This window comes from Neoarius graeffei, chromosome 7 (genome assembly GCF_027579695.1).
Source record: "Neoarius graeffei isolate fNeoGra1 chromosome 7, fNeoGra1.pri, whole genome shotgun sequence".
NCBI lineage: Eukaryota > Metazoa > Chordata > Actinopteri > Siluriformes > Ariidae > Neoarius > Neoarius graeffei.
In genome coordinates this window covers 56,272,733-56,284,195 of record NC_083575.1, presented here as the reverse complement: position 1 = coordinate 56,284,195, position 11,463 = coordinate 56,272,733, and the positions used below count along the sequence as shown (strand labels likewise).

The following is an 11,463-nucleotide window of genomic DNA, read 5'->3' as shown; positions in this document are numbered from 1 at the left end:
ATTAGCATTAGCTAATAAGGGTTAGCATAATTAAACTTTGGAATTTGCAAAAAAAAAGTTGGTAATTCCTAACAGTATTGATATATTGAGATTATGATTATTCATAATTAAAATGTTCATGTCAAAATGCCAGTTTCTATTCCTTGATTGTTGTTAATTAAAAGCACATAATCCTACATAGTCTTATTTTAAAGGGATGTTAAGCCTTTCATTTATTTTAAGTAAATTATTTTGAATGACTAGCCCTCCATATAGTTTCTCATACTTCGGGTAGCCCTCAGTCCTAGAAAAGTTGGAGACCCCTGTTCTAGAGCAACATATGCTCCCATCCAGATCCAGACGACGTCTCTTTCAGGGAAGACCTTGCATTTTCCAACATGACAATGCCAAACCACATACTGCATCAATTACAGCATCATGGCTGCGTACTGTAGAAGAAGGGTCCGGGTACTGAACTGGCCAGCCTGCAGTCCAGATCTTTCACCCATAGAAAACATTTGGCGCATCATAAAACGGAAGATATGACAAAAAAGACCTAAGACAGTTGAGCAACTAGAATCCTACATTCGACAAGAATGGGTTAACATTCCTATCCCTAAACTTGAGCAACTTGTCTCCTCAGTCCCCAGACGTTTACAGACTGTTGTAAAGAGAAAAGGGGATGTCTCACAGTGGTAAACATGGCCTTGTCCCAACTTTTTTGAGATGTGTTGTTGTCATGAAATTTAAAATCACCTAATTTTTCTCTTTAAATGATACATTTTCTCAGTTTAAACATTTGATATGTCATCTATGTTCTATTCTGAATAAAATATGGAATTTTGAAACTTCCACATCATTGCATTCCGTTTTTATTTACGATTTGTACTTTGTCCCAACTTTTTTGGAATCAGGGTTGTAGCTATCTAGCAACACTAACGTTAGTCAACCACGTTTAGCTGGATTTTCCCCAACATTAGCTAACGTTATCTGCCGGCCCGCTATCTTCGCAGTGTAATGTTCACGTTAGTTTTTGCTAGCTAACTAGCTAGCTAGCACAAGCTAACGTTACACTGTGAAGATAGCCGCCCGGCAAATAGCTAATGTTAGGGAAAATGCAGCGGTTAATAGCTAACAGTTAGCTAAGTAATTCAACGAGTTACTTGCCTTATCATGAACTAACATTAATTTGATGGTAACGTTGATCCGACGAGCTGCACTTGGAAAATTACTGACTTTGTCGAAGTCTGAGGACAAGTGATGTAATGGATGCATGACAAGTTCAGACTGCTCAACGTTTCATGCGGTTGTCCAATGAGCATGCGTGTGGCAGCGGGGGCGTGGTCAAGCGTCGGTCTGTGACTGAAGGGCGGAGTCAGGGAAGGTAAGTGGCAGAATCACTGCACCTGATGTTGATTAACATGTGTTTGTGTGTCTTCCCCAGTGACCGTGCCCTATTTAAGGAGAGAGCGAGAGCAGAGGAGGAGCTCTCTCCCCAACCAGACACCTGATGTGTGTGCACGTGTCTGTGTGTGTGTATGAACAAGAGTGTGCAGAGACAACTGAAAAATGTCAAAAGAGTTACGAAACTCAGTTCTGATCTGCCGTCTTCTGTGCTCCTCCCACTCTTACAAACTGCTACAGTGGTGCTGAAACCCGGGACTGGAGCGCAGAAGAAGAACAGCCCCATGGAGTCCTCCCCTTTCACCAACCTGGTCCACGCCCTCGCCACGGCCCAGCAGAGCCAGCACCAGGCGCTAGTCACCCTCCGGAAGGAGCAAGAGCAACGGTTCGAGGCCCTGGTGTTGGCACAGCAGGAAGATCGACAGACGTTCTGGCACCTCCTCGCGCCGGAGGGGTCCACCACCTCCACGGGCCCTCACCCTAACGAAGATGGGCCCGCATGACAACCCCGAGGCCTTCCTCACTCTCTTCGAGCAGGTGGCAGAGGCCTCGGGCTGGCCAGTGCAACAGTGCGCGGCGCGTCTCCTCCCCCTGCTAACAGGCGAGGCGCAGCTGGCCGCGCTACAGCTCCCCGCCGACCGCCGGCTGGTCTACGCGGACCTCCACCGGGCCGTCCTCCAGCATGTGGGGCGCACCCCTGAACAGCAGCGACAGCGCTTCTGTGCTCTGCGCTTGGAGGAAGTCGGCCGGCCGTTCGCGTTTGGCCAGCAACTCCGGGACGCCTGCTGGCGGTGGTTGAGGGCTGACAACCGCGATGCCGAGGGAATCATCGATCAGGTGGTACTGGAGCAGTTCATCACTCGCCTACCAGAAGGAACTGCAGAGTGGGTCCAATGCCACCGCCCGGCGTCGCTGGATCAGGCCATCGAGCTGGCGGAGGACCATTTGGTGGCTGTCCCGACGGCAGGACAGCAGACAACCTCTTCATCCCTCTCCTCTCTCTCTCTCTCTCTCCCCTCCTGTGTCTCGTCCTCGCCCCGTTCCCCCACCGCAGAGGCAGGGGCCGGCGCCACTCCAGTCGGCCCGCCGCATCTGCGGTGCCCTCCCGTTTATTGACCTGTTTCTTCTGCTTACGTGCTCTTTTCCACCTGGACTGGTCTTGCCGCGGGAATTTTTGTGTGCGGGCGGGCGCGCGCAGCGGCTTGGCTCTGTTTGATTGGCGAAACGGAGTTAAACCATAGCTCCTCCCACTATGGCTCTGGCTGCTACATTTGATCGGTGAGATGCGGTCATGTGACAGAGCCTCTGCTGGAAGTCTTGACAAAACATAAACAAACAGACCACATATCGCATGGATCAATAAAAATAAAGTAGCGAGTAATGAGCAGAATATAGCCCAATGTAACAGAGTAAAAGTACCGCTTCTTCTTCACAAATATACTCAAGTAAAAGTAAAAAGTATGCTGCATTAAAACTACTCTTACAAGTACAATTCATCCAAAAAGTTACTCAAGTAAATGTAACGGAGTAAATGTAGCGCGTTACTACTCACCTCTGTTAATGAGTCATTTAGTGAAGAGTGGGTCCTGCCGTAGTTCCGCAGGGGGAGGTCCCGGTGTCACATTGGCGGGAGCAGCTGTCACAGAGCTGTCTATGTCATCTCCGCGTCAGAGTGAGGAGCTGCAGGCTCTTCCTCCTTCTATTGGGGAATCCCTTGCAGATTTCCCGTTAGAGCAGTCGCGAGACGAGACTCTGCGGCATGTGTTTGACCAAGTGAGAGTAATCGATGGTCAAACACTCCAGCCAAACGCCACCCCGTCCTTCCCCTACTTCTCAATTATGAAGGATAGATTATACCGAGTGACGCAGGACACTCAGACTAAAGAACAAATCACGCAGCTTTTGATTCCAAAAAGCCGCCGGGAATTGGTATTCCAGGCGGCTCACTTTAATCCCATGGCTGGACACTTAGGGCAGGATAAAACACTAGCCCGAATAATGGCCTGGTTCTATTGGCCAGGAATTTGCGGCGATGTCCGTAAGTGGTGTACGGCATGCCGCGAATGCCAGTTAGTAAATCCAGCGGCCATTCCAAAAGTGCCTTTGCGTCCTCTCCCATTAATCAAGACCCCGTTCGAAAGGATTGGGATAGATCTCATCGAGCCATTAGATTGGTCAACACGAGGGTATCACTTTATATTAGTTCTAGTGGACTATGCAACATGATACCCGGAAGCAGTGCCTCTTCGCAATATCTCAGCACGCAGTATTGCGCAAGCGCTCTTATGCATCATGTCCCGAGTTGGAATCCCCAAAGAGATTCTGACTGATCAAGGCACCTCGTTTATGTCACGAACACTGAACGAACTGTATGGGTTATTAGGTATTAAGCCGATCCGCACCAGTGTTTATCACCCACAAACGGACGGTTTAGTCGAACGATTTAATTGCACCCTCAAAAATATAATTAAGAAATTCATAAGCGAGGACGCACGTAATTGGGATAAATGGCTCGAACCCTTGTTATTTGCAGTGCGAGACGTCCCACAAGCCTCCACGGGGTTCTCCCCATTTGAATTGTTATATGGGCGTAAGCCACGAGGCATTTTAGACGTGCTGCGAGAAAATTGGGAGGAGGGACCTTCACCAAATAAAAATGAGATTCAATACGTTATTGACCTGTGCGCAAAACTCCACACACTCACCCACCTAACCCAGGAGAATTTGCGGCAGGCTCAAGAACGGCAAACCCGCCTGTACGACAAGGGTACGTGCCTTAGGGAGTTCACACCGGGAGATAAAGTACTTGTACTGTTGCCCACATCGAGCTCCAAATTAATCGCCAAGTGGCAAGGACCCTTTGAGGTCACACGGCAAGTCGGGGACTTCGACAATGAGGTGAGAGGAATGGACAGGGGTGGGGCGCTACAGATTTACCACCTCAATCTACTCAAACTCTGGAACGAGGAGGTCCCCGTGGCATTGGTGTCGGTGGTTCCGGAGAAGGTGGAGCTGGGGCTAGAGGTTCAAAAGGGAACATTGGCATCGCATACCTCTCCGGTCCCCTGTGGAGACCACCTCTCCCCGACCCAACTCGCAGAGGTTGCCCAGCTGCAGACTGAATTTTCGGACATGTTCTCGCCCCTGCCCGGCCACACCGACCTCATAGAGCACCACATTGAGACGCCCCCGGGGGTGGTAGTGTGCAGCCGCCCTTACTGGCTACCCGAACACAAGAAAAAAGTGGTTCGGGAAGAACTCGAGGCCATGCTCGAAATGGGCATCGTCGAGGAGTCCCACAGTGACCGGAGCAGCCCGGTGGTCTTGGTACCCAAGGCCGACGGGTTGGTCCGGCTCTGTGTAGACTATAGAAAAGTCAACGCGGTGTCTAAATTCGACGCGTACCCAATGCCTCGTATTCATGAGTTGCTCGATCGACTAGGCATGGCCCACTTTTACTCGACACTGGATTTGACAAAGGGTTATTGGCAAATCCCCTTGACTCCATTATCCCGAGAAAAAACGGCCTTTTCCACACCATTCAGCTTACACCAATTTGTCACACTTCCTTTTGGGCTGTTTGGGGTGCCCGCTACATTCCAGCGGCTGATGGATAGGGTCCTCCGCCCCCACGCCACCTACACGGCCGCATATTTAGATGACATCATTATCTATAGTAATCACTGGCCGTGGCACCTACAACATCTGAGGGCCGTCCTAAGGTCGCTGAGGCGAGCGGGTCTCACAGCCAACCCGAAGAAGTGTGCGATTGGGTGGGTGGAAGTACGGTATCTGGGCTTCCACTTGGGCAACGGGCAGGTGTGTCCCCAAATTAACAAGACAGCAGCAATTGCGGCCTGCCCGAGGCCCAAGACCAAAAAGGGGGTGAGACAGTTCCTGGGGCTGGCTGGCTACTATCGTAGGTTTATACCTAATTATTTGGACGTCACCAGCCCGGTGACTGATCTCACTAAAAAGGGGGCACCAGATCCGGTCCAGTGGACGGAGCAATGCCAGCGGGCTTTCTCTGAGGTGAAGGCTGCACTGTGTGGGGGGCCACTGTTACACTCCCCTGACTTTTCTCTCCCCTTTATGTTACAGACGGATGCGTCGGACAGCGGGCTGGGGGCTGTTTTGTCCCAGGAGATGGAGGGGGAGGACCGCCCAGTGCTGTACATCAGTCGGACGCTGTCGGTGCGTGAGGGGCGCTACAGCACCATTGAAAAAGAGTGCTTGGCGATCAAGTGGGCGGTCCTCGCCCTCCATTACTACCTGCTGGGACGCCCTTTCACCCTGTTTGGACCACGCGCCCCTCTAGTGGCTCCACCGCATGAAGGATGCCAACGCGCGGATCACCCGTTGGTATCTGGCACTCCAACCCTTTAACTTCAAGGTGATCCACAGGCCGGGGGCGCAGATGGTCGTGGTGGACTTCCTCTCCCGTGGGGGGAGGGGGGGGGGAATGTGGCAGCGGGGGCGTGGTCAAGCGGGCGGAGTCAGGGAAGGTAAGTGGCAGAATCACTGCACCTGATGTTGATTAACGTGTGTTTGTGTGTCTTCCCCAGTGACCGCGCCGTATTTAAGGAGAGAGCGAGAGCAGAGGAGGAGCTCTCTCCCCAACCAGACACCTGATGTGTGTGCGCACGAACGAGAGTGTGCAGAGACAACTGAAAAGTGTCAAAATAAAAGAGTTACGAAACTCAGTTCTGGCCTGCCGTCTTCTGTGCTCCTCCCACTCCTACAAACTGCGACAATGCGCAGATTCAAACAGGCTGCTTTTTCGATTAAAAAGTACCTAGTATTTTTAGGTTTATGCACCGTGTCTATAAATTGTATGAATATTATGAATACATCTTTAGTAAAACTTACTCTTATATTGCAATTTATTAATTACATGAATGAAATGTGTGTAATATTCACAATTTTATTAAGCTCTCATTGAAACTTAATATTATAATGTAGATATTATCAACGTTTTCTTCGTGTATTTTACTCGACCCTAAAGTTCGTTTTTACAGTGTACATTTATTTGGAAACCCATAGACTTTTAATTTGTCGGCTGGCTTTCGTGATGGTGTCACAGAGCCTCTGGCTTGTGTTTACCGTCTTTACCCATTACAGACAGGATCATCCGCTTTGATTTTCCTGTTGATTTGTGATTTTCCTACGAAAACAGATGAAAGCTCGTTTTGTTTTAACGTGTATATGGCTGAGGTGATCACTGTGAAACAGGTGAGGCTATTTAGAATAATTAATGGTTAGATATTTAGAATTTACTGATGATTTTGCTGAGAGCATAACCTGACCGATATTCATTGTATAATGAATATGAGAGAGAGAGAGGGGTGGACAATAACGAAGTACATTTACTTGAGTATTTTTTTTTTTGGGGGGGGGACTTATGACTTCATTACATTTGAAAGACAAATATCGTACTTTTTACTCCACTACATTTCTATCAAGGTCCTTGTTACTATGAAGCAGCTTTGAAAGTGGATTTTTTTTTTTTTTGGCCAGGTGACACAGACAGTCTAATCAGTAATCACCAGGGTCACATCACATCCATAGACTGTACAAAATCAAGTACAGCGATTTCTCAGCAGTATCTTTCACATAATCAGTTGATGGCAGAATGGAATGAGGTGGTTCTTCTGGGGAGTCTTTTTTAAATGTTTGCTTTGTTTGCCTCAAACGAACCACATCACAGCCTACAAAAACTCACCATCCGACCTGCAGAAGCATACTGAGGTATATAAACGTTTTATTCCAAGAGAAAGCTTGTAATGGAGTTGTCTGTGCTTTTAGAGTTAGTGATAATGTTGCAATAGCTGTGCAGTCTGGTTAGTCAGATGACTTCCTGTTTGCTCAGCAAGTTGCCATCGCCTTGTCCTCCTCGGCTAAAGATAACACAGCTAGTTAACTTGGACACTGTTAGTTAGCATGTAAAAACAGAGTTATGCTAACATGAATAACTAACTTATCTGAAGTCCTTTCAGAAATATGTTTTAGCATAATCTTGCCAAATAAGCAAAATATAGCAATCTTTCATTTCTAGTCGCATTCTACCCAATTTGAGTTTGCTATCATGTCAGATGGAACTTCACTGACCAGCTAGCTTAACATTAAACCACCATGATTCCACAGGCAGATTCATATGTGCATGAATACATATATGTTATTTACCAGCTGGGAGGTCCGTATCGTGAAATACCTTAACCGAGGTCTTGAAAGTACTGAGCGAGGCCCTCTGGGCTGAGGTCAGGGTATTTCACCATACGGACCGACCTTAAGCTGGTAAATAATGTATATATATTTTTTTCTTTACCAAATTCTAACAGAAAACGAGAGCGCCCAGAAGGGAAAACCGAGCTGAGCCGCCATTTTGAATCCTCATTCACGGCTGTAATGCAAATGGCTTCCTCCTCGGTATACAAGTGCACTTCCATGGCAGGAAAAAAACTACATTTTGCCGCCTATGTAGTCCCCTATTTATACAAATAGGAGTCATTCAGGATTCAGCCATGTTTTTGCTCGGTGTTGGCAAGTTAGAGGTTTTTAGCTTTCTCCTGAAATGTTTTCTTTTATTTCTTCTTCCTCAGGGTAGTAAAACTCGCTTTCGCTGTGAACACTGTCGTTATCACTATCCATGCTGTAAAATTAATGCTATTCTCCTGAGAAATGCTGGCAAAAATTTATAAGATTTTTGATAATCTTATAAATAAATCTTATAAAAAAATAAGAGAAATGTTGACAAAAAATTCTACTAAGTTTGTTGTTGTTGTGAACGAGCGAGTCGCCAGAGGTCCGTAACTGGGGTCCGTACCGTAGGATACGGACCCGCTCGCCAGCCAATCAGAGCGCAGGATTTGATGGAAACCGCACCACGAAAAAAATAAATACACTTTTGCATGCACAAGAGACCTGTGAGATGGACAGTAATTGTACTAGTCAGTCGCAACAAATTGTTGGAATTTTTTTTGTTTTGATGTCAGATGAGGACGGCATGGTGGTATAGTGGTTAGCGCCATCACCTCACAGCAAGAAGGTCCGGGTTCGAGCCCCGTGGCCGACGAGGGCCTTTCTGTGTGGAGTTTGCATGTTCTCCCTGTGTCAGCGTGGGTTTCCTCCCGGTTTCCCCCACAGTCCAAAGACATGCAGGTTAGGTTAACTGGTGACTCTAAATTGACCGTAGGTGTGAATGGTTGTCTGTGTCTATGCGTCAGCCCTGTGATGACCTGGTGACTTGTCCAGGGTGTACCCCGCCTTTCGCCTGTAGTCAGCTGGGATAGGCTCCAGCTTGCCTGCGACCCTGTAGAACAGGATAAAGCGGCTAGAGATAATGAGATGAGGTGTCAGATGATGGTCTTGCATTTATTTTTTATTTTTTTGTCTTGCTTAAAGCAGTGTTGCTATTGGGCAGTTATTAAGCTAGAGGTGTGGACCTTGGATTTAAGCAGATTGGATTGTCATTTTTATTTTCTGAGCAAGCTGCATTTACAGCTATTCCACTGTCTTCCTGATTAACATACACATGCATGTGCGCACACACTGCCAGAGCTGTGTCAGAACACTACCATGTTGCTTTGTGTGGGCAGAGGAGTGTTTACAATTTAAAAAAATAAATAAAAAATTGATTCTCGGTTCAGTTGTGTTTCATTTTGTAACATTCTACCAGACGTTTATTCTACAGGTTCTACAAGCTAGTCAGTTGCTTCAGCGGCATTAGGTTTTGTAAGCGTTGTGGCAATAATACAACAATGCATTGACAGAAAATGTACTTTTAATACTTAAAGGCGTCACGCAGTGGCAATAAAAGTCGCATTATTCTGCACCAGAATGCTTTCGAGATTCGAAATAAATTGACCGTCGATTTTTCAAAAGCTTCCCGCGGTTGTAATCGGTCCTTATTTGATCATGCCCATCACTTGAAATTTTCCGCGTTCGCAGCGCCCCCTCTCGGTCAATGGAACAGCTGCGTGACGTCATACCAGTAACCACTCGGTGCAGTTGCAATGACGGACACACCAGAAAATAGGAGCGATGCTGAGGAAATTAGCTTTGATTTTACCGATACAGAAGAAGAAAATGGCCCACAAGTAGAGATTTTGACAGCTGAATGTCCTGGTGGTATCCAGCATTACAGATTTGAACCTGAGCGCTCATCTTCAGAAGAAAATGAGGACAGTTCTGACGACGACAGAAACGAAGGCGGGCGACTTGAAGACTTGTTTTGGTTGGTTTCTCTGACTAAATCACTACTTATGTGTATTTTTAAAGACCATTTTCACTTGAATTAGAATGCTGTGTGATTAATCTATGATTGTGTGTAATACTGATAGCTGTAGGGGGTGAAAGTATAGCTAGAAAGATTGAATTCTAGCAACTTGACAGCTTGCGATCTCGCAAAATGCAGTGGGCCTTCTGATACAGTAGATCCCTTGATATTCCAGTTTTCATAATTTTCCTTTTATTGCGGATGATTTTAACTTGATATTCAGTATGTTATAGGCTGGGAGTATTGAGCTTTGTATTGTATTGTTTAGTAAACGTACAATCGTCAGTAATAAGTGATAATTATTAGTTAAAGGCAGCTCTGTGGCATAAATCTTTCAATTAATCTTCTGTCATCCATTTGCTAAAATTATGTGCCACATGTGTTATCAAGACAACACTTCATGTGACAAAGAAAGATATGACAAATACATAAATGTATGAAAATCATTTTGTACAATTAATGATTGATACATAGAAACACTTAACACATGTGTGTGGCAGCGGGGGCGTGGTCAAGCGCCGGTCTGTGACAGGAGGGCGGAGCCAGGGAAGGTGAGTGGCAGAATCATTACACCTGACGGTAATTAACCTGTGTTTTCCCAGTAACCGCGCCCTATTTAAGCAGGCAGAGGGAGAGCAGAGAAGAGCTCATCCCGGGACTAGAACACTGTGTTTCGCTATCAGATTAAAACTGGCGGTTATACTGAAAAGTCTGGCAATAAAAAGACTATTTGCATCTGAAGCGTTGTCCTGCCATCCTCTGTGCTCCACCCACACTTCAGAGAGCTCTACAGTGGTGCCAAAACCCGGGACAAGGTGGAGCACCAACCTCGCAGCCCCATGGAATCCTCCCCGTTCGCGGACCTGGTCCACGCCCTCGCCACGGCTCAGCAAAGCCAGCACCAGGCGCTCGTCACGCTCCGAAAGGAGCAAGAGCGGCGCTTCGAAGCCCTGGTGTTGGCCCAGCAGGAAGATCGCGAGGCGTTCCGGCATCTCGCGTCGGCGGGGTCCACCAGCGCCCCGGCCGCGGGCCCGTCTCCCCTCACCGTGACCAAGATGGGCCCGAAGGACGACCCCGAGGCGTTTCTCACATTGTTCGAGCAGGTCGCCGAAGCCTCGGGGTGGCCGATGGAGCAGCGCGCGGCGCGCCTCCTCCCCATCCTGACGGGAGAGACGCAGCTGGCCGCGCTATAACTCCCCGCCGACCGGCCTACGCGGACCTTCGCCAGGCCGTCCTCCAGCGTGTGGGGCGCACGCCAGAACAGCGCCAGCGCTTCCGCGCGCTGGAGGACGGCCCGGCGAAGGTCCGCGTAGGCCAGCCGGCGGGGAGTTATAGCGCGGCCAGCTGCGCCTCTCCCGTCAGGATGGGGAGGAGGCGCGCCGCGCGCTGCTCCATCGGCCACCCCGAGGCTTCGGCGACCTGCTCGAACAATGTGAGAAACGCCTCGGGGTCGTCCTTCGGGCCCATCTTGGTCACGGTGAGGGGAGACGGGCCCGCGGCCGGGGCACTGGTGGACCCCGCCGACGCGAGATGCCGGAACGCCTCGCGATCTTCCTGCTGGGCCAGCACCAGGGCTTCGAAGCGCCGCTCTTGCTCCTTTCGGAGCGTGACGAGCGCCTGGTGCTGGCTTTGCTGAGCCGTGGCGAGGGCGTGGACCAGGTCCGCGAACGGGGAGGATTCCATGGGGCTGCGAGGTTGGTGCTCCACCTTGTCCCGGGTTTTGGCACCACTGTAGAGCTCTCTGAAGTGTGGGTGGAGCACAGAGGATGGCAGGACAACGCTTCAGATGCAAATAGACTTTTTAT

General features: G+C 48.7%; 1 protein-coding gene across 6 annotated transcripts in view; it reads left to right on the top strand.

Moving 5' to 3' along the window:
• The first annotated feature begins 6,455 nt into the window (after positions 1-6,455).
• The window catches only part of asrgl1 (asparaginase and isoaspartyl peptidase 1), a 33,891-nt gene continuing 28,883 nt past the window's right edge, over positions 6,456-11,463 (top strand). For all 6 annotated transcript variants that reach the window (XM_060926031.1, XM_060926033.1, XM_060926030.1 and 3 more), the window contains exon 1: positions 6,456-6,615. The gene's annotated coding sequence lies outside the window, so the exon portion shown is untranslated. The remainder of the gene's footprint in view (positions 6,616-11,463) is intronic.